The following is a 21,451-nucleotide window of genomic DNA, read 5'->3' as shown; positions in this document are numbered from 1 at the left end:
GCGAGAGGAGCGGCGGGGGAGCGGCCTGCGGGCCCGGGCGGAGCGGGGCGGGGAGCGGCGGGCAGGCCGCGGCCCAGCGGAGCCTCAGCCGGCGGGGCGCGTTGTGCCGGGCCCCGGGGAGCTCCGGGGCCGCAGCACCGCAACACGGCGGAGCCCTGGCTCCCCCCCCCCCCGCTGCCGCCGCCGCCGCGCAGGCTCCTGCCCACCCACAACCGGACCGCGGCGCGCAGGGCCCAGAGCCCGCCCCGCACCGCGACCCCCGCGGCCCGGCCCCGGGGCACTCACCGTGCGGCCGCGCTGCTGCCTCCCACCGCCGCAGCCCCGGCCCGGCCCACCGCGGAACCGGCCCCGGCGCCCGCTCCACCCACGGCGAGGAACCGGGACCCGCTGCCACCCCTCGGTCCCCCGAGCGCTGCCCGAGCCGGGGCACAGGGCTCGGACAGCGGCTCCGGCCACAGCAATCCCACCCACGTGCGGACAAGGGCTCACCCGCTGCCCTCCGCCTGGGAGGGGAGTACTCAGGTGCTCGGCCCGCCCCAGCCGGGAGCCTCGGGAAGGTGGCAAAGACCTGGATAATTGTAATTTAGTCAGCAGCACCCGTTCCTTCTGGAACAAATCGCATGTAGGAGACAGGGTCAGCTGCCATGGACTGGGGAAGGGTGAATTGTGTCAAACAAAGCTAGTTTTATTCCTGAGAACACAGTCCCTGGGGTTGGGGATAAGCAGTTTTGGGAGCTGCCTTGACTTCAGTCAGGTATTTGATGCTTCCTCTTGGCCATGGACTGAAGAACAAACTAAACATACATAGTGCAGAGAGGTCAGGGTTTGCCAGGCTGGCTCGGTCCACTTGCAGCGCAGAGCCCATCCTGACCTGAGAGTCTGCAGTAGTCTGGTTCTGCTTAAGGTTATCACAGTGATGAAACCGACAATGCTCTTATTAAATCAGCAGATGATGCAAATCACAACCCGAAACACAAGTATGGCCTGTGCCATCCTCACAGGAACTAATCCTGCAGCTGCCCTGAGTTTGGTTTTGAGCACCTTACTGAAGGAAGGTCATCAGCAATAATCTGGAGAGCAACAAAAGTGGTGTAGGGGTTGATACCAATGGTCTTTGATGGAGGACTGAAAGAGCTGCTAATCTAAAGGAAAAGAAAAAATCCTGGGGTGAAGAATGAAATAAAGGAGGGAGGAAAAAACGTTAGTTAGTAGGTAAATTAAAGGGGAGGGCAGTAGCCTTCAATCATTTGTGACAGACTTAAGAGGTGATGGGTGTGAAGTACAGGAGATCCTGCAAAGATATGGTGAAAAACTTTAGTATAGCAAAGGCACTCAAACAGCTTGGGGAGGCTTTATCTCACTGGTCACCTTGAAAGCACTTACCTGACATCACTCAGTCATTCCCTCGGGGCAGGGACCAGGCAAGACAGCCTCCCAGGTCCCTTCTGGAGCTGGTTTCCTGTTTTCCCTGGTATGCTGCCTGCTCAGAGCCACGTTTTCCTCTGTGCTGGAAATGTGGCCTCTGATTTATGAGAAAGAGCTCATTCAGATGTCACCCAAATTTCCATCCAGTTGTCTTCTTTTGCCCTAACAAAATCAAGTGCTACTTGAAGGTACATTTAATGGATCTTTGTGGTTACAGGATGATTCCTTTTCTGATATTCTGCCTTTACACTACTAATTCACTGATTTCCCCCTCTCCTTTATATTTTTGTTCAGATTTGCTCATCATTTGAGGAGCTCTGTTCAACCTGTTAATTTCCCACCTGGATAAGTGTTTACTTCTTACACCTCAGCTGGACTCTTATCTACGTCCCTTTAGCCAGGCTGAGCTGAGAGGAGCAGTTGAACAAGCAGCCCTTCTGTTGTTCCAGCTCTTTGCTCTTCATTCTGGTGTGGTCAGACTTACTACCAAGAGAAACACTTTAAGCTTTGATTAGTGTGTATTTGAGAGGCTTGTCCTGGAGAGCAACATGCACATTAGTGGTTTCGTACTCACGTCCATAAAGCAAAGTGTTCTGCAACAGCAAGATCCTGGTGTCCCGTTTACTCCTGGATGCAGCTGATTCTCTCCAGTAAACCATTTTAGACTGGTGCTTGCTGAGCCATGGTGATAACTGGGTAATCTTAACTACAGCTCTGCTCCCTGCCCCTCAACCAAGGCTTTCTGGATTCTACCACACACAGCCCTGATGCTGGCAGTGGCTTCTGGGTCTAAAGATTAAAAAAAATATGTATTTTGAGCAATAAGGAATACAATGTTTTTTTTTTTTTTTATTTGGAGAGTAATTTAGAGAGAAGGAAGGATGATGCCTGGTGGAAATGAGAAATATATGTCCCATACATAATATATGCCCCACATGCCCTATTAGAAATACAACAAGATTTCCTGAACTGGAGAAGTTGTTGCACATTACAGTGTGCTAATGCTCCCCCACGGAGATGCTGATACTGAGAGAGTCTTTAGTGTAATAATATTAAAAATCCTAGAGTTTCAATAAGATCCTCCCTGCTACCACGGTGTTAGGAAATGAATTGATTCCAAAGGAAGACTCTAATTGCTGCTTAGTATCCACCAAATATTCTAAGATTCACTGCAAACATATATCCCAACGTGTGTGTGGCATGATCTGTAATAACGTTTTTTCCAATGAGACAGTCTCTTTCCAGCACAGTTTAGCTGCTGCTTCAGTTTTACCCTTAGAGAAGCTGCTTGAGAGAACATCATAGACTTGCACAGCTCAGGGCAAACTCCCAGCCCTTCTGCCTGTAGAGACCTTTAAACCTTGTCAGAGTTCAGAGGTTGGGGAAAAGCACCAGCATCATCATTTGCAGAGCATAAACACAGGCTCTGAATCAGCAAATACTTGCACACTTGGTATTAGATATATGAATAACTGAAGCTGGTTAATCTACCAATGTAAAGTTACTCAAAAGCATAAGTGTTTGCGAGTATAATGTTTTCCTCTGAATATTTTACATAAAGCTTCTTCAAAATGCATTTATTTACTGGGAGCATGTCTTTTCTCATGAGCTTGGCAGTCACATACACACTGTCCAGTTTGAGCCAGTGTCTTGTTTTCAGGACACTGAATAGGAATTTCAGTCACTCTCGGCCACAGTGCTGGAGCTGTGGCTGAATGAACACAGCTCCCTCATCGCCAAGTGGCTGGACACCAGGATTCACATCCTCCAGAACAGAAAACAGAGCCAGTATCGTGATGTCTCCCACGTACCACAGGGGAGCTGCTAAATCTGCTCCTAGGTGAGAGACTGGACTGAGAGATAAGAGATTGCAGTTGAGCCCCATCACCCTCTTTACATTTCAAGCTCCCTGTAACAGTAAAAACTGTCCATTCCCAGACAGCACCTCTGAAGAGCAGCATAGCACAGAATAAAATGCAGAGTCCTCATTTACTATAAGCACAATCTGTGGTGCAGCCTGTGATACACTGCTCCCAGCTCGCTTGGTAAGGCACAGCATAGATGTTGTGTGCTGCACTGATGCCCGGATGGGGTGTGCAGCACTGAGGGCTGGTGCAGGGGGCACTGGCCCAGCTCTACTTCATGTGGAGCAGGAACTCCTTGCAAGAACTGGTCAGGCTTCACCACCAAATAGGATCCCAGCTTGCAGGGGGACAACCCACAAAGGATCCTGCATCCTCATCCTGCCTGTCAGCTCAAGCCCTTGTTGTTTAAAATCCTTTATGCTGCAGGAATTCCTCTCTGTAGCCACATTTCATGTAGCAATGAAATACTGCTGCACGTACCATTTTTTCCATGCCTGCCTTTAGAGAAAAATCAGCCCAGAGTTTAATTTCATGCTGGAGCTGCTGCAGGTGGAGGCTCAGCTACTGTCTGGCTTTAAGGTTTCTTTAAGCTACCTCTTAGTGCACCAGAATGTCTCTTTGCAGCTGCAATTTCTCTTTTCTATTCCTATTCTAAATCTTGGCTTTCCTAAAAGGAATGAGAAGGGCCTTGTATCTCCCTTAATTTAGGTACCTCTAAGTGGAAAGGATGCCCATATGCATCTCTCCCTGAGAAAGCTCTGTGGTGTTGTTTCTAGCAATACCCAGGCAAGATTCACCAGAAACCCTGTGACCTTCCATCCTTGTGTCCTCAGCAGTCCCCAGTGCCCAGGGCACAGCACTGCCCTAGCAGATCAACAGCAGCAGAGCTAAGCCTCCACTTCTACAATAGTGGCAAGTTTTTACCTTGCCCATGCAGGGTTGCAGCATGCACAGGGCTCTTTACAGCACAAAGCTGCAACACTCAGCACCACTATTTATTATATTATGGATCATAATATTTAAGTGGCTTGGATATAATCCTGTAACCAGTTTTTCTTGACAGAACGAGCATTGCTCAGCACATACTTAAGCCTGTCTGTAAAACACATTTATGAAATGTTCATAAATTGCCCATCATAGCAAACCCCCTGTCAAGGCCCCCACACTGATCCCAGATCCCTTGAACAGGCAGGGGCTGCCCATTCCCCTGGGCTCCAGCCTGCCCCAGAGGAGGCTTTTCCAGCTGGGATATCAGTACAGAGAATAAACAGCCCTGCTCATTGAGCTATGCATCCTCATCAGTGTTTCTGTCCTACCTGGTGGACAAGGTGCTCTAGAGGCAGGAGCACCACCTTAGACCTCAAGTGTGGATGGCCCCACAGCAGAGTGCTCAATCCCTCATGCTTCTGTTGCAGCTGTCACTCCCATGCATGGTCCCTCATGGTTGTGTTGCAGCTCTGAGTCCCAGGAGATGCTGCAGCTCATGCAGGAGCCTGCATACAAAAGGACAAAGCTGTATTTAGTGTTATCAGCTCCTCACTTAGCTCCAGGTCAGCAAAGCACTAAAAGCAAGTGCTCAGGCTCAAGCACCTGCTTAACCAGCATCTGCAGGGTCAGTGACTCAATGACAGCCCCAAAGGAATGAGCCTCTGTGTGTGCTTGCTGCAGTCAGGTGCACACAGCTGAGGTGGTGGAGTCACCACCATGTTCCAGCTTTGGCAGGCTCACACAGTGGGGCAAGTCTCCCCTAGGGTACCGCACAGATGTGGGGTACATCCTTACCACAAGTGGGTGGGATCAGAGACTGGTGGGCATTGGGCAGAAGCAAGCAGGGTCCTGGGCTTCTGACTCTTCTCCCCAAGGGGATCATCAGATACCCCAGAACAGGGGAGGAACTTAAACAGGTCAACATCCTGCTGATAACCACAAGCGTGTTTCCAGGACCTTGCATGGGAACTGGCTCTGGCTGGTGGCTGACTTCCTCCATTCCCACCACACGTGTTTAGGAAAATGTTGTTCGCAAGTGTATTCACTACGTGGAGCATCACACTCACAGATCATGAGTGAGCAATGCCTGGAAAGCTACCAAAATAGCCTCTGCAGAAAATTGCTCTGAGCTGTTGTTTCAGGGCTCCAATCTGGAATAGAAAAAGTGATCTGGAAAAGCCACTATTTTTTATTTCCTGTTTGCTTTCCTGTCCTATAGTTGTTACTAAATAACACCTATGCAGTACAAGTGAGTCCTCACATTTGTATTTTAGTCTTTGTTTCGGTATGATGCACAGAACACTAACATATGACACTGCTAGTGAGAACTGTGATTTACATAGGATCCAGCAAGTGCTCCCATCAGGACAGGCATTTAGCTCACTCCTAAAGGGATTCAAGGAATTCCTAAACTGAGGAGGTTGTCCAGGAGAACAAGGAAACCAGGGCCCAAAGCATCCATCACTTGTCTGGGTCACAGGGAGCCAGTGCCCTGAGGTGCACAGGACACTGGCACCATTTAACAGCACAAGTCTGAATTCCTGATCCCTGTTTCAAGGCCCTGCAGCCAGAACCAGCCCTATTTGTTCCACAGAGACAATCCCAGGACTGAGATACAGCTGCTGTTCCACCCAAACGGAAGGCAGAAAAAACCTCCATGCAGCTTAATTACCAAGGAGAGCCACACATCCAGATTCCCATATTATGAATAATAGCCACAGTGAGATGCAAACCTTTGCTTGAATAATTTTGAATGATGAACACATTTGAGGAAATAATGTTTTCTTTGCAAATCTCCTCTGATGAAATGCTACTGCTTGCCTTGCTTTCAGAGTGGGTACTGTCCCAGTGCCATCCCCCAGTGCTGCCCCAGGCCTGGCCAGCACTCTGCTTGCTGCTGTGCCAAGACATTCCCTGTGGATACATGCAGGGAAAAATCCACAGTGTCTGTCAGGGCTGCAAAGCTGCTGCCCTAGGAACACACTGGCAGCAAATAGCATTCAGATGACTGGGTGTTTGCACGAAGGGATGCCAGGGAATGAGTTAATAGGTGACCAGTTGGCAGGCAGCAATGGGAAGTCGGTCACAGTTCAGCTGCCTATGCAAGGCTTTTTCTGTGTCCCTTCTCCATTTGGATCCCAAAAATCTGGTCTTCAAACTCCCCAAAGCAGGGCTGCAGCCAGCACCTTTCATTCCTTTTAAACCAAAAGAAGCAGTTAACAGTGGTTAAACTGCAGCAGTCAGAGGATTAATGCCCCCATTTCAGCCCCAAGCCATCCTCCCTGCCCTGCTTGCCACCATCACAGCATGTGCAGGACCATAGCAGCATCGGGTAATACCAAGGGCTCCATTCCCTCTGGTAAGAACACATCAGCTCCCTCCGTCGCAATTCCCAGGCCAGCTGGCAGCATTCAACACTGTTGCTTGGCTCCTTGGCTACTGCAGCTTGTGCACATTAGCACCCCAGCGAGTTTCCCATCCGTCTAACAGGACTCAGTGTGGATAACGATGCCAAAGCCAGCCATAACTGGACAATTACAGCATCACTGGGAGATCAGAAAAATTGCAATCCAACTATCCTTAATGAAGAGCCAGCAGGAACAGTGAGAGCCTCGCCAGGCTGTCCCCAAACACAAGGTCACCTCCCCAAGGGCATCACAGCACCCTGATGAGTTACACAGCTGAGGCTCAGGATCAGAAGTGGGGTCTTCATGTTAAAACCTAAACCCACCATGACCAGCAGTGGAAGCAGAAGCCCTGACTCTTCCAGGAGGTTCCAAGCATCATGGTGCAACCACAGGCAAAGCCTCCTGTGCAGGCAGCTACAGTGATTCCAGGAAAGAGGCCGCACACTCAGTGCCTGCTTAACATCCTCCCAACTTTACCAGTACCAGAAGCATCACATCTGTAGGATCCCTTGAGAAAAAATACACTTAATCCTTACAAGGAGGCAGATAAAACCAAAATGAAGCATATCAGGCAGCTCCCTCAGAAGGATTTCTGCAGCACTGGGAAGTACAAGAGGATGGGTATCATGTGATGGGAGATTCTACAGATCACCCAGCATCACTAATGAGAAGCCATTCTTTGAATGCATAATTTGACATCCCACTTTGCTTTCTTTCCAGCTTTGCATTTACTCCCACATAAGTTTTGAGGTTTTTGTTCCAGAATTACAGGTCTGTGGATCCCTCAAAGCACATCCTGAGAGCACAGACACTTCTGAAGCAGGACTGCTCCCCTGCTGCCGAAATCATCCTTTTCTTGCTAACCAAAGGGAGGCTCAATGCAAAGCCAGAGCAGCTTTGCTTTCAGGGTGTATAATGTGCATCAACAACACAATAATGAGCTGACATTGGAAAGAGAAGGGCTCTTCCAGCTCCTTTCTAGCCGAGAGAATGCTTGTGCCAAGCACAGCTTTCATATGGAAAGTGGTGCATTTTTTTTAGTGTAAATATTTTAAGAACAATGTTTTATGAGAGAGGAAAAAAGCCTCACCTGAGTTTAACAGGAAGACCTGTTCAGAGTTTCTGCTTTCTCTGTCAAAGACCTTACTGCAGGATGCTCTGCTGCCTCTCTCTTGGGTAGCAGCAGGGCAGTAAGTACTTCTGCAAGCATGTGCACACACAGAGATGCTGGGGCTCTGCTGAGGCAGCAGGGCAGGGATCCCATAGGTACCAGAGGGAAGCAGGCAGGGATGGCCATGGCCAGGGTCAGGGTCAGGTCCTCATCCAACCATCTGGAAAGTCCACAGGTCAGGTTGTGTCCATGGGGACAATGCAGGACCAAAGCCAAGCCAGTCAGAGGCTGGATCCACAGAGTCTGTGAGGCCTAAGTCTGCTACAGAATAGCTCAAGCAAGAGCTAAGTACCCAAGAGCTGAGCTTAAATGGGCTCCTCGGGTGCTTGACCCAGATGGGGCTCATCACAGCCATTAGGGCAATTAGTGCCCTAGGCTCTGGGTGGAGCTTTCCAGGAAATGCTGACATTTCCCATAGGTGTGATGACTTGTGCCTGTCCTCAGAGGGATAGAGGGTGTTGGGTGTTGCTGGGATAACCCACTGAAGGAACCCCAATTATCGCCATGCTCAGGGCACCCTGCCTGCCCTTTCCAGTGACACAGTGATGAGATTCTGACCCTATGTTGGTAAAAAACACCTGAACTGATCAGAGGTTAAGTGAAGTCCTCGGGATGCCCTTGCAGATGGGAATCCCATAGTGCTCCAGTCAGGTCTGGGCAGCAACTGGGAGAGAGTTTGTGTTGCTGGAAGCCTGCACAATCACATATCTGGACAGCAGGAGAATAGGCTGAGAAATGCCTCATCCTATCCCGCCCTGTGTATTGCTGTTTCCATCTTGGAAGTGACAGTAAAACAGCATCCATATTACGGTGACATTAGTAGAATAGCTGCCACAGGGTTGCCTCCTGCTTTATGCTTTTCAGGCAGAGGCCAGCAGCAAGAGATCAAAAACTGTTTTTATGTTGCTTCAGAGCTGTGTTGGCTCAATGAGCCAACAAACCCTGCAGTGCCGGCGCGCGTCCTGCTAGCGCTGCTTAGCACTTGGAGCATTAAATTATTGACAGGATGCTGCTTGTGAACCTGCAGCACTCCTGACCCAGATACTCGTCATCACTAAACCTGGGAGACAGAAGTCTCCAAAATGTCAAATTTGCTGAAATATTCATATTGTAAATACAGATGGTATAAAACCTCCAGCGAGGTTACAGCCTGCGTATTTACTTATGTCAGCTCCACTACCGAGAGCGAATGAGTCACAGCCACTTTATTAAATTCACATGCAATAGCAAGGAAGGCGACGCACGATGTTGAATGGCTTTAGGTGACACAAGCTCCTTGCATACATTACTGCTCCCAAGGAAAAATGCTCCTCTCTCCTCTCTGCTCTGACACGATATTAACTCTGCTTTCTCCATTGCCCTGCTGGAAGCAAGTCAAAGCTGCAGCATTATTACCACAACAGAAGGTGCAACAAGCAAATGGGCATTAATCCTGAATAATGGATCCAGCAATGTCAGGGATGAACATCTCCTGCTCGTGGGGAATGCAAAATCCTGGAGGAGGGTCCCTGGCCAAAGAAAGCACAGCAGAACTGTCCTGCAGGAGTTAAATGCAGCTCCATTGTGGGAAAAGAGCCTCTGTCCCAGGAGGATGGATGGGAGCAGATTTCAGACTTTTGTGTCAAGCCTGGCCTGTATCTGCCCTTTCTGCTGCCTGAGTATTTGGGCAGGAGAAACAAGGGACCAAACCCAGATCTCCTGCAGGGATGTGGAGTTGGGCCAGTCCCAATTAGCACATAGAATCATAGAATGTGGTTTGGGTAGGAAGGAACTTTAAAGCTCATCCAGTTCCAGCCCCATGCCACAGGCAGGGACACCTTCCACTGGAGCAGCTGCTCCAAGCCCCTGTGTCCAACCTGGCCTTGAACACTGCCAGGGATGGGGCAGCCACAGCTTTTCTGGGCACCCTGTGCCAGCGCCTCAGCACCCTCACAGGGAAGAGCTTCTGCCTAAGAGCTCATCTCAGTCTCCCATATGTCATTTTAAAGCCATTTCCCTTGTCCTATCACTACAGGCCGTTGTCAAAAGTCCCTCACCAGATTTCTTGTCAGCCCCTTTAGGTACTGGAAGACTGTTATAAAGTCTCTCCTGATAAATTGTTTCTAAGAACTCTGTAGCATGGCTGTAGCCACAGCACGGTGTATGCCATGCAGAGAGGCTCACTCCTTCCCACGGCTGGGTACCCTGGCCAGCAGCAGCATCACGATGCTGCCCACACTCACTCAAGAAGAAGTCAGGTTAATTCCCCCCCAACACGCTGGGGAGCTGAAAGAGTCACCATTTCCCAGGAGACAGCTTTGATGGAAGCAATGATGAGCAGCACATTGGATCTGCTCCTACCAAATGGTTTCCCAGGCATAACGAGGGTGGGCTTGTGCAAGGTGTGGGCACACATTAACAGAGGATGCATGGACCTAACAAGAGGGACCTCCATGTACATGTGCAGAAGTGCTCATGGGTGCTCTGCACAACTAGGACCCTGATCCAAGGGTGCACAGGGGCACGGCAGCCAGGCAGTGGTACCATGGAAGGAATGATGTGAACCCTTCCCTTGCCTGCAAGCAGAGGGTACAAAGTGAAGCGCTCCAGCTGCCTGTGCCTCGCTGCCCTTGTGCAGTTGTCTGCCAGTTGTGTGTGCCGATTGCTATGAATGCCACCATCTGGTGTGCCACGTGGACATCATAATCTTTTCTTAATTACATTAGCAGTGCAATCAGTTACTGCATTACAAGGCCGGCGATGAGCTTTTAAATCTTGGTGGAAATCATAAATAATTGCACTAAGTACCAGGCGCCAGATGTGAGTGCCAACTTCAGTTGCTCTAGATAAATAGTAACCTTACAACAGTGTTAGATAACAGTCCAGTCACTGCTTTTCATGGCTTAACAGTGGCTGCACTCCCATTTTTTTCCAGGCAGGCTCTATCCCCAGTGGTAAATTAACAAAAGAGCCCAACACAAACCAGACACAAAGCACAAACGGGATTTTTCAAAATGGGAAAAATAACAGTAACATGAAAGAAAAATATGTTCGGGTTTAACACAGTGGATGGGTTCCAAGTATCCCCCGTTTGCTGTGAGCCCCTCATGCTACTGCTGGGGTAGGAGGGGGGTCAGCTGAAATCCAGTGGGACAGAGGACAGACACCTGGATGTATGGACATGGCAATGGAGCCTTCTCATTTCAGGGAAATCTGTGATTTTCTTTCGTAAAAAGAGGATGTCTGAATCATACACAAAGTTTTTTTCCAATTTCTTTGGAGCCAGGAAATTCACTGAAATGAACCTGCCCATAAATAACATATGGCCTGAAGGAAGAGTCTTCATCACACAGGCAGAAGAGCCTCACATGATTCCCTGCATCCCAAACGGGCTGCCATCGCTGTGGCTGTCCTGCTCCCGAGGAATCACATGGACACAGGTGCTGAGGTCAGCTCTGCCATCCATGCGCCCATTGCCAGGAGGATGCCGCAGCACCGTGCACTTGGGAGGAATCAGCTCCTTGTCAGTGAGTGCAGTGTTCCCAAGCTGCCAGCGCAGCTCCATTTACCAGATGCCATTCAGGAACCACCCGGTGCCTGGTACATCACCGGGGAGCTGCTGTCTCCCTGCACGTGCCCGGCTCTGTGCCAGCCCTGCTCGCACCCAGGGCTGCTCCAGCTGAGCTGTGTTCTCAGCATCACTTGGCAATGGCAGGAAGCGTCATGGCTGTGACAGTGCTGTAGGTGTTACGCAGGCACGTCCCCAGGAGCTGCTCTCCCTTGGGAAGCAGGATGCTCACCCCACCACTGCATCCCATGAGCTGCCAGCAGGTACCGTCCCATGGGCACCATCATGCACGCCGGGATCCATCCTGAAGGAGAACAGGAGCCCATACCCTTGCAGTGTTTAAATAAGCAAAGTTTTTGTGCAAAGCAGAGGTTAATGTACTTTATTGTTCAATGTCATGTTTATAGTGGATTGTTGGAGGAAAAAAACGTGATTAATTGCCCAGAAACCCACGGATCTACAATTATTTGGTTGTTGTGAACAAATAAAGGGCTACAGTATTCATCATATTCAAATGAGGCAGTAAAATAAATGATGGCATGCCGTTTATGAACAAAACCTAGCCGTGTTCCCTCACAATCTGAAAATGTACTCGAAAAATTGTAAATGAGATACAGCCATTGTCGAGGGCTCACTGGTGATTTGTCTTTGTGTAATGTTTTGCAGTGCTGACCCATCACTTGCCTGTTTTAATTTATGTCACAATATGCACCTTCATTATGCACTTTATGAAAACGAAGTGCCAATTTGTAATAAAGACTTGTTTTCAATGAAATCTCCTCTTTTTGGTAGGTGTTCTGCTTTTCATTAGCACCCATTTCACCAGGCCTAGTTAAAGAGCACAGGTACAGACTAAATATGTCCGATCATTCATCATAATTTTGCTTTCCACTTTGTCACAGCTTGGGTATTTAAGGAAGATAGATGATACAAGATGTTGTCTCCTTTTCAGACTCTTTATGCTCTGGTAAGTGTGTCCGATGCAGAATTATTTTGCCACTTTATTATTTTCTAGTGAGTGTTTGTCACAGCCGCTCTGCCTCTCGGTGCGGTGCTGGTGTTTGCTGTCACTCACCAGCATCACACCGGCCACAGCAGGGCTCGGGGCCGCACAGCATCCTCGCTGTTGGCAGCTCCACGCAGAGCTGAGCCCAGCACCGTGCTGCTGCTGGCGCTGCCCGGTCATGGATGAAGCCAAAACGTTGGTGCCTGTTCCTTGGGGACCTGATTCTTCTCACCTTGGGCAGCCATGTGTGGGTGACACAAATGCTCTCAGGCAGCTCTGTCTGAAACGGTGTTGCACGGTGCTGGGGGTGCCCAGCCGTGACTCAAATCCATCCATGGACATCATAGAATCACAGAATTGTTTGGGTTGGAAGGGATCTTAAAGCTCATCCAGTTCCAACCCCTGCCACGGACAGGGACCCCTTCCACTGGAGCAGCTGCTCCAAGCCCCTGTGTCCAACCTGCCCTTGAACACTGCCAGGGATGGGGCAGCCACAGCTTCTCTGGGCAACCTGGTGAGCACCTTAAAGGATGGACCCAAATCCCACACCACCCTCAGATACCTCCAGCAATGAAGGAGGGAGCAGCTTGCTCTGCTTTCTGTTCCTTGGTGGGTGATGACAGCAAAGTCAGGAGAGCAAACTTGCCTCTGGGCTGCTGCACTGGAGCACCAGGAGCAGATGAGTACATCACCTGCACCCGCACCTTGCACCCCTGCACCATGAGTGCTATTGAGCTAACAACTGTCTCACAGGTTTGGATAAGGAGCAGCACACTGGAGCCAAAGAACCGCTCCTGACTCCGGGCACCACAGCACAGCCCCTGTGTGTGCCAGGACAGGCACATCCAGGCATAGTGTGCTCTGAAAGCTCTCCCATCCTCTCCACTTGGGAAAAGCTTTTGGCCGCAGCTGCTGAGCAGTGTGTTGTGCACAGCGGGACCCAGAGGATGGCGGCTGTGGGGCTGCAGGGCTGGCTGGCCCCCACGCTGGCATGCAGCAGCAGTGGCACAGATGTGCAAGTGCAGATAGAGCTGGAGAGCAGAGGTGCCAGGAGGCTGGAGGCTGTGCCAGCTCTCATTGTGCTGCGGTGGAAGGGTCGCTGGCAACGAGCTGCAGCCTGCTCAGGGCAGCAGCGATGCTCTTCACAGCACAGTCCCAGCGGCATCCGTGGCTTTGTGTTTTTAATCTGCTTGTCGCCACGTTCCTCTGGTCCTTCCCGGCTCCTGCTTTCCTGGCACATGTGCTCGAGCTCATCAGGGCTCATGATGTAGCACCAGGTATTTCCATCCACTCCTGTTATCGCCAGAGCTTTTATGTTGCAGGCACTCTGCCTCTGCACGTACAGTGGCTCTCCCCAATCGGCAGAAGCAGAAGGGGAGAGAGCTGGGGCTCCCTGAAGGATTCTTCTCATGTCTGGAGCCCTCCTTGATATTTAGACACTCACCAGCAGATGCACAGGCAGTGCCCTGAAGTCCCAGGTACAGAATGGGGTTTGCTGCACAGGAGAAAGGAGACGGAATACATTTTGCCATTGCTCATACTTACTTGGTCTGCAAAACTCAAAGAGAGATGTGTTTAAACTCCTGAGTGTCAGGAATGGGAGATCCTCAGGCAAAGAGTGCTTCAGGGTCAGCAGCAGGGGCTGTGGTGCTGAGGGGCAGCTTGGAGGGGGATGCTCTGCTCCAGCTGGGCCCATGGCTTGCAAAGGCCACAACCATGGAGCTTTGGCCAGGGCTGAACAGGAGGAATGTGGCTGTGAGCTCAGAGAGGTGTCACACAAGGGCTGGTGCCAACCTTCAGGACAGGCTGGCTCCTATAGATCCTATAGCTCCTGCAGTTCCTATAGCTCTGCAGCTCCTTCCTGAGTGCAGCACAGACTGTATGATCATTTTAATTCCACTTCTGAAAGTGTGAGGGGAAAAAAACCCCATCATCAGTGCAGCTCCCAGCTCTGCTCTTGAAGTATCATATAATTTAGATTAACAGATATTTTGCAGATGCCACCGAACTTGACAAGATATAATTATTTTTAACAAGAAAAAGTTGTTTTTTTCAGCTGCTCTCTGAATGCAGGGCTGTTCCCAAACACTAATCATGCTGCGCGTTGTGCCGAGAGAGAGCAACTCTTGTAGCAGAGCTGTAGAGGCTCCATTTCTATTTGCATGGAGTATTTATGCTAATAAATAAGGTGTCCTTGAAAAGACTGCGCAGCTCCTTCCAGGGACTGAATCTCTGCATGCTTCGAAGCGGCACCTTCCTCTTCGGCCTCATCCTGCCGCAGATGGGACTCACAGGATGGGCACAGGGAAACGCTGGGAGCATCCCAGGCAGTGGCTGGGCAGAGCACGGAGCTCCCGGGAATAAACGGCCGATAATTGACCTGAGTGATGGGAGAGAGGAGGGAACAGGACCGGGGAGCGGTGGAGGAGAACGAGGAGAGGCAGGAAGTGGAATAAAGGGGAAACATGGAATTGCGGCGCCGGCGACCTACTCCCCTTGCCCTGTCACGCGTGTGGCGTGCAGTGGCCACCAGGGGGTGCTGTCGAGGGCCGCCGCCGGCGCTGTGTGGCCGGTGCTGCGGGGCCGCGGTCCCCGACGTCCCTCCGACGCCCCCCAGGACCCCACAGACGCCTCAAACTCTTCCCAGACCCCCTCTCCGACCTGTCCCGATGCTCCCAGATCCACATCCCATCCCAGCACCATTTGGAAGCATCCCCCCTCCTCCCTGCTGTGTGGAGAAAGCTCGTAGATCCCCATTAAACCATAGATGATGTGACATCCAGAGACGTGACAAAAAGGATGTCTGGTTGGACAAGATGAATTTCACCTAAAATTTGTGACCAGTCCTAATGAAAATCCATCTTGTGATGGTTATCATTTGACAAAGCTACCTGGGGAAGCCATAAAGCTGCCTGCCCTGTGCCAGGGTGGTGGTTAGTTGGGGAAATGAGGTGCTTCTTCTTGACGACCACCAGAAAAGCACCAGCACAAACACATCACACAGCACTGCAGCTCTGGCAATGCAGAAACAGCCAACTTTGGGGATTTCTCATGTTCTAGAGGTCATCTGCATCATTGCTTCAAACATTTTGCGTTTCAGTCTCTGTAACATGACAGATGAGAGGCAAAGGCAAAACCAGCTCTTTGAGGAGAGACAAAGCAAACCCTGGGATGATTCACGGCAGGGAGGGAGGGAATCCGGGGCCATTCCTGTGCCCGGGAAAGTTGCAGTTAGCAGCAGATAGAAAGGGTGAAATATGACTGTGTGCTTATGGCTCATACCTGCACAGCTCAAACCTCTGCTATCGCCAGCGTTTGAGCCACATCCTAACAGGAATGACATTGGAATGCTATTTATGTTTATTATGTGAACTATTAAATCTAACAGCATCAAAGGGGGAAGAAGCAGGAGCACACACAGGTTCCTGTTGCCAGCACTGAGTCAGACCATGGGTTCCCCCACCCCTGGGTCCCCCCAGACCATCCCAAGATGTCCCATCTAATCCTGTCCCCCATGTGCTCTACCTGCCTGTGTTTGTTGTCCCTGCAGGTAAAACCTACCTGTATTCAGAGCAAAGAACAGCACATAAGTTGTAGTTAAACCCCAATGTACCCCAAAATCCTGGGCTAGGTCACCCTGCAGCTCCCCTAAGGCCAAACCCAGCATCAACACTTGGGTTTTCTTTTCCTTTTCTTTAAGGAGAGCAGTTTTCCATCAAGGAAAGCATTTCCATTGAAATGGAAATACTCGTGGGGATGTCAGATTTGATGACACCTTTGATGGGAGAAAGATTAAACAATTTTTTCTTCCTTTTTATATTTGGTTGAAATTTTTGATTTGATAAGGTAAAATATTAAAACCCAAACACACTCAACTGCTCTTACTTGAATTACTCTGGCTTAAAATTGTGTATAATATTAAATATTTAACATTATAATATATAGCACGTTGTATTTGATAATACATTTTTATACATAATGAAACAATTCGATATTATCAAGAAGGAGCTCAGATGCTTCTAAATTAAAATTGGGGTGTTTTTTCCCCTGTTTATGGTGAATGTTTAAGATTTGTTCCAATTGAAGAGGAAAATGCATTGTGGAGTGCTGCTGTGTTCCATAGCCCAGACACGCTGTTCTCTGACCATCTCCAGTCCCAAGGAATTGTGACTGGAATTGCTCCCAAGGAACTGTGGCTTTAGGATGGCACGTCCCCCATGCTGGGGTTTGCTCTGCCTCTCCCCCTTTAGTCCCCCTTGCCTTAGTACCCGCCAGACTAAGGAGTAACGTTATGCAGAATGATCTCAAACCATTGCTTATTAATAACCGTGTATTATGTGAGATGCTCAGTATTGATTTAAACCCACGGGGCAGCATTGGGTAGAGAAGGTTTAATTTATAGAAACACTGATGTTTGATAGCAATAAATAATTAGGGCGCTTGCAAAAAGAGGGTTCATAGGGCACTGCCCTCCAACTCCAGCTGGCTGCTCTTGTCCTGCTAATAAATTGGTTAATAAAAGGCAAGGGAGAACGCCTGGATTCTAGGGTTATAAAAACAAATGACATTTGTGTGTGTAGTGGACAGGGAAGGAACGGGAAGGCAGAGGAGTCAGCCGGGTGCACCAGGAATCACTCTGTGGTTCGCAGCCTGAATTCCTTAATGACATTCTCATTAAAAGTTCTCGCTGCCAAATGCTGTTTGCTTTCGCCTTCAGAACTGTCTGCATTAATAATGAGTAACTCCGCTTGGAAGTTATTTACATAAAGTATTGTTCTCATGTCACTGCGCCGACAGCAGCGCCAGCCTAGGGAGGGGGACAGCATCCGGGGAGCCGAAACAGCAGCACTTAGTGCTTGAGATGTGTGATCCCACTCAGACCAAGCGGCCGTGCTGGAGGAGGATGAGGTGAGTGGGTCTGAGTAGTGTGGTGGAGGGACCCCCAGCTCCCCATGCAGGGGCTGTGGGCAGTGTTCATCTCTTGCCCTGCAGCAGGTTTTATGTGTGTGAAACCTCACAGAGGATCAAGAGTGGCAATTCCTGGGCCCTTGGGGATCCCAGCCAGGGAAGCAACTTGTTATTATATAGAACAAAACTGTAAGACCCTTTTCACATGCAAACTGCTGATATTCCAGCAGCCTCTGCACTGAGATTGGGCCATGGAGGTCCCTGCACAGCCCAGGGCTCCCACCAGCACCCTTCTTCCTGCCTCACCTCCCCCATGAACCAGACATGCACAGTGCAATAACTGTGCACAGCTTTTGGAACAGAACCTGAACACTTGGTACCTTTGCCACCAGCCCATGGGGTTTTGGGGAGCAGGCAGTTAGATGCTGACATTTGTTCACACACTGGAGCAGCCGTGTTCATCTGCTCCTTCTGTCTGTGACTTGGGAGAGGATCTCTGTGTCAGATACTGGAGAGTGTTTGGGCTCCTTCTGCTTATCAACCTGAAGGATGCTGGAATACGCCAACAAGGGTGGGTTTCGTGAATGGAGTCCACAGTGCTCAGTGGATGAGGAGGAGCTGAGCTGGGATGAGCTCAGTGGGATGAGGAAAACCCAGGGCATGGTGGTCCAAGTGCAGCACAGCAGTTAAATTGTTAAGACTGACAGGGTTAATGGTTGTCCTCCTGGGACCATCAGAGTCAGCTCTGCCTGCTAAGAATAGAAACTTACTGAGTTTTCAAGGTTCCATAACAAATAGAGAGTTTCAATTGAATGGTCATGAGCAGTGGTGAGAACCTGAGGACCATGGGGACACTGCACACTGCTCTGATTCAGCAGACACACGTGGTGGGTGCAATTACCCACAGTGATGCCCACCCTCTGGAGCCACAGCCCTGGAACACACCATAGCACCCAGCCATGTGTTGTCCTCTCGCCTTCTGCACCCACTGATCACGTATGATCAGGGTCCCTGCTGGTGCACCCCATGCTGCACTGCTGCTGCATGCTGGCAAAGCAGTTAAAGTGTCCTTTCCCAGGGACAGCATCCCATACCCTGCAATTATAGCAGGGGGACGGTACTCAACAAACCTCATTTTAAAAGGTTATGCAAATCACTATCGGCACTGCGGTACCATCACTCTGACAAGCTGCAGGCAGCCGAGGCTGAAGCACTACCCTGGGCTGCATCCGGCTCTTCTGGAAGCTCCTACCAGGTTTACTGTCACGCAAACACAGTCTGAACTGGGCTCATACATCCCTAGATAATATTATCATGTAGTAGTATAAATGTTGGTACTTACAACAGTAAAAATAGCAACCCCAATGGGAAATAGGAGACCCTAGCAATAAGCTGGTGCAAAATGGAAAGCCAGACCTTACCACCCGAGAGATTAAAGCTGGGCTGGCAGAGGAGCCGATTCCTGAATGGTGAGGCTGTTCTGGAATCTTCCACTGAACAGAACTGTGTGAAACGTCTAATTTCAGGTCAGCAGAAATGACTTGTTTCAGGAAAATTTAAACTTTTAATTCCAAAGTTTCACTCTATTTACATTTTCAGCACAAAATTGAAAGGAAACATGAGGCTGGAGTGGGAAATTGAAATGTCCTGCTCTGAAAAGGTTGAAGCTGAATGTTTGACCTTATCAGGAAAAACCTCCCCCCACATCCCCAACTTTTCTTTCAAAACAAATTTTTGTCAAAAGCAACACGTTCCTACCAAACATCTTGCTTTGATGGGCTGGCATTTCCCAATGGAGGCTGCCCAGCTAACCCTAACCCTCACCCTGCAGTGATCCCAACTGGGAGAAGCACAAAGATACCCCAAGGTGTCACCCATCACTGGGTACCTACAGAGAGAGCCAGGCCATCCTGTATCTGCTCTGCAGCATCACCTGCATGCCCCAAAGCTGTGGCATTCTTTCCAATTATATTACCTCAGCTTAACCTTTCCCTGCATTTTACCTTTCCCTGCAAACCTGCCCTTGCCATAGAGACATCAACACCTGGAAAACAACACCCCACTGCTATATTGTGAAAGCTTTCTGAGTACAGGCACATCCACAACCAGCATGGGCTGTACTGAGCCAGACCCGACTCACCCCCAGCCATGTGAGACTCCTCCACGGGCTCCCCGGTGACCATCACTCCAAACTGCCCCTGCTCCAGCAGGTGCTGGGGATGTTAATTCCCAGTAAATTGTGATGCATTGTGTTTACTCCTGCTCTGACTGGCAGCGCCGTGCCCATCCCTGTGGGTGTGCTCAGCATCACCTCCCGAGCACACACCGTGGCTGCTGCCGGCTCGGTTGCAGCTGAGCACCATCGCCTGCCTCCCCAGCTGCCTCCTGAGCCAAGAAATCACCTTCTGAGTCCTGCAGGTGTTCTCACTCCTGCTCCTGGCACGCTCTGCCCAACCACCCCAGCCACGTCCCAGCCATTCCCACAGTGATAGCCCCACACTGCTGCCATATGCACGCAGCTCTGGGGGCTCTTTGAGAGCCCTGGCCTGGAGATTTGCCATTTCAGCATCCTCAGTGATGCCATCAGCTTATCCACAGCATCGCAGTTACTGCCAGCCCAATGGTACTGTGCAAACACACTGTGGGACTTCACAGATCAGCTATCAAGAACCTGCAGACAGGGAAGGCATGTGCCACCCAAAGGCTGGTGAACACCCTTGTGCACTTTACATGGCTCACAGGGGCACAGAGCAAGCCGCAGCATAGGGCACCCTCTGTGTGCATGCAGGGAGCTGAGCAGGCTGTATGCTGCGATGCACATGCAATACACATGTGATGCACACACGATGCACACAAATGCACAGGCAGGCACAGCCCATCTCACAGCATGCCCGGGTCCCTGAGCCATGTCAGCAGTGCTGCTCCCCTATCCGCAAGGAAAGCTGCGCACAAAGGGCCGCAAGGAATTGCCCAGATGCAGTGAGAGATTTTCATGGCAAGAAATCAAATAAAATGTTCCTAGTGATGAAGTGAAAAATAAAACATGCCTTCAGAAAATGGTCCTTTTCTTCTCTGTGCCTGGAAGGAGGGGGGGGCCTGAGGGGGAACAAAGACAAAGGTGCCGAAGGTCTCAATCATCTCACCACTTAATTATTCCATCTCTCAGAAGGCATCTCCAGGCAATTAGAATAATCATTCATGCCTGTGCTTTAGCAGGGACTCTTGCATTCTTCCTGTGAAGCATCAGAGCTGGATTGTAATATGGAGGGTTTTTTTTTTAAACTTTAGCAGTGACCTGCAACTAAAGGAAAAATAAAAGTTTTTTGAAATATTAGTTTAATAAGACATGAGAATAATATTAAGGATATGAGCCTCCCTTATTTATTATTTATATGCATAGTGTGATTTAGAGATGCACTTGAACCAAACAAGTCACTACCAAAGAGTGGATCTATCTCTCTCTATATATATTAAAAAAACCCTACAATATTCGCCTGGAGATTCTGTCCACATATTCGGAGATTGTGATTTAACATACACAGTTTATCAAGGCTGGTGTGCTGCACAGAGAGACTGGAGTTTTATGTAAGGGTATAAATAATCAATGCACATAGCAACTTTAAATTACTGCTAATGTGTTTTACTTATGTTCCCACTAGAACGATATGTGAAATAACGGGGAGTTGCTAGGCGCACACTTGACAAATAATATCCATGAGTTTCCATTTTTATTATTTTTATACATTTCTTATTAAACCAAGCGGGGTAGTTCAAGCCCATGCAGCCAGCCCTTACTGGTGGATGGCAGTAAGCATGTGAAATGGGGAGTTAATGCTGCGTGGCTCAGCGCTGCCATAGGGCTGGGCCGAGGCTCCGAGGGCTGTGCCGGGATTGCTGCAGGCACGTGAGCCTGTAAATCCATCGGCAGAGCCAGCAGCTGACCTGCCTGCTCTGGAGCATCCTTGTGTCTGAGCTGCTCCATTGCTCTGGGAGGATGTGAGCGTTCACTGCTCCAGTGGGTTTGGGCTGCAGCACCAAGGTGGTTTCAGACAGGAGCTGGTCCATGTGGCTGCTGCTGTGATGATAACACTGGGATCATGGCTAAAGTGATTTCTTGCTTTTAATTTCATTTTC

General features: G+C 49.7%; 1 protein-coding gene across 2 annotated transcripts in view; it reads right to left on the bottom strand.

Annotated features, from left to right (window-relative positions):
* Positions 1 to 7,915, bottom strand: part of MVB12B (multivesicular body subunit 12B) — a 69,531-nt gene extending 61,616 nt beyond the window's left edge. The window contains exon 1 of one of the 2 annotated variants that reach the window (XM_031046476.2): positions 7,776 to 7,915. The gene's annotated coding sequence lies outside the window, so the exon portion shown is untranslated. Of the gene's footprint in view, positions 1 to 285; positions 360 to 7,775 lie in introns of those variants that run through there. The other variant, XM_034067476.1, reaches the window with a different exon arrangement.
* Between the last annotated feature and the right edge of the window lie 13,536 nt (positions 7,916 to 21,451).

This window comes from Melopsittacus undulatus, chromosome 11 (genome assembly GCF_012275295.1).
Source record: "Melopsittacus undulatus isolate bMelUnd1 chromosome 11, bMelUnd1.mat.Z, whole genome shotgun sequence".
In the NCBI taxonomy this organism is placed as follows: domain Eukaryota; kingdom Metazoa; phylum Chordata; class Aves; order Psittaciformes; family Psittaculidae; genus Melopsittacus; species Melopsittacus undulatus.
This window is presented reverse-complemented; position numbering and strand designations above follow the sequence as displayed.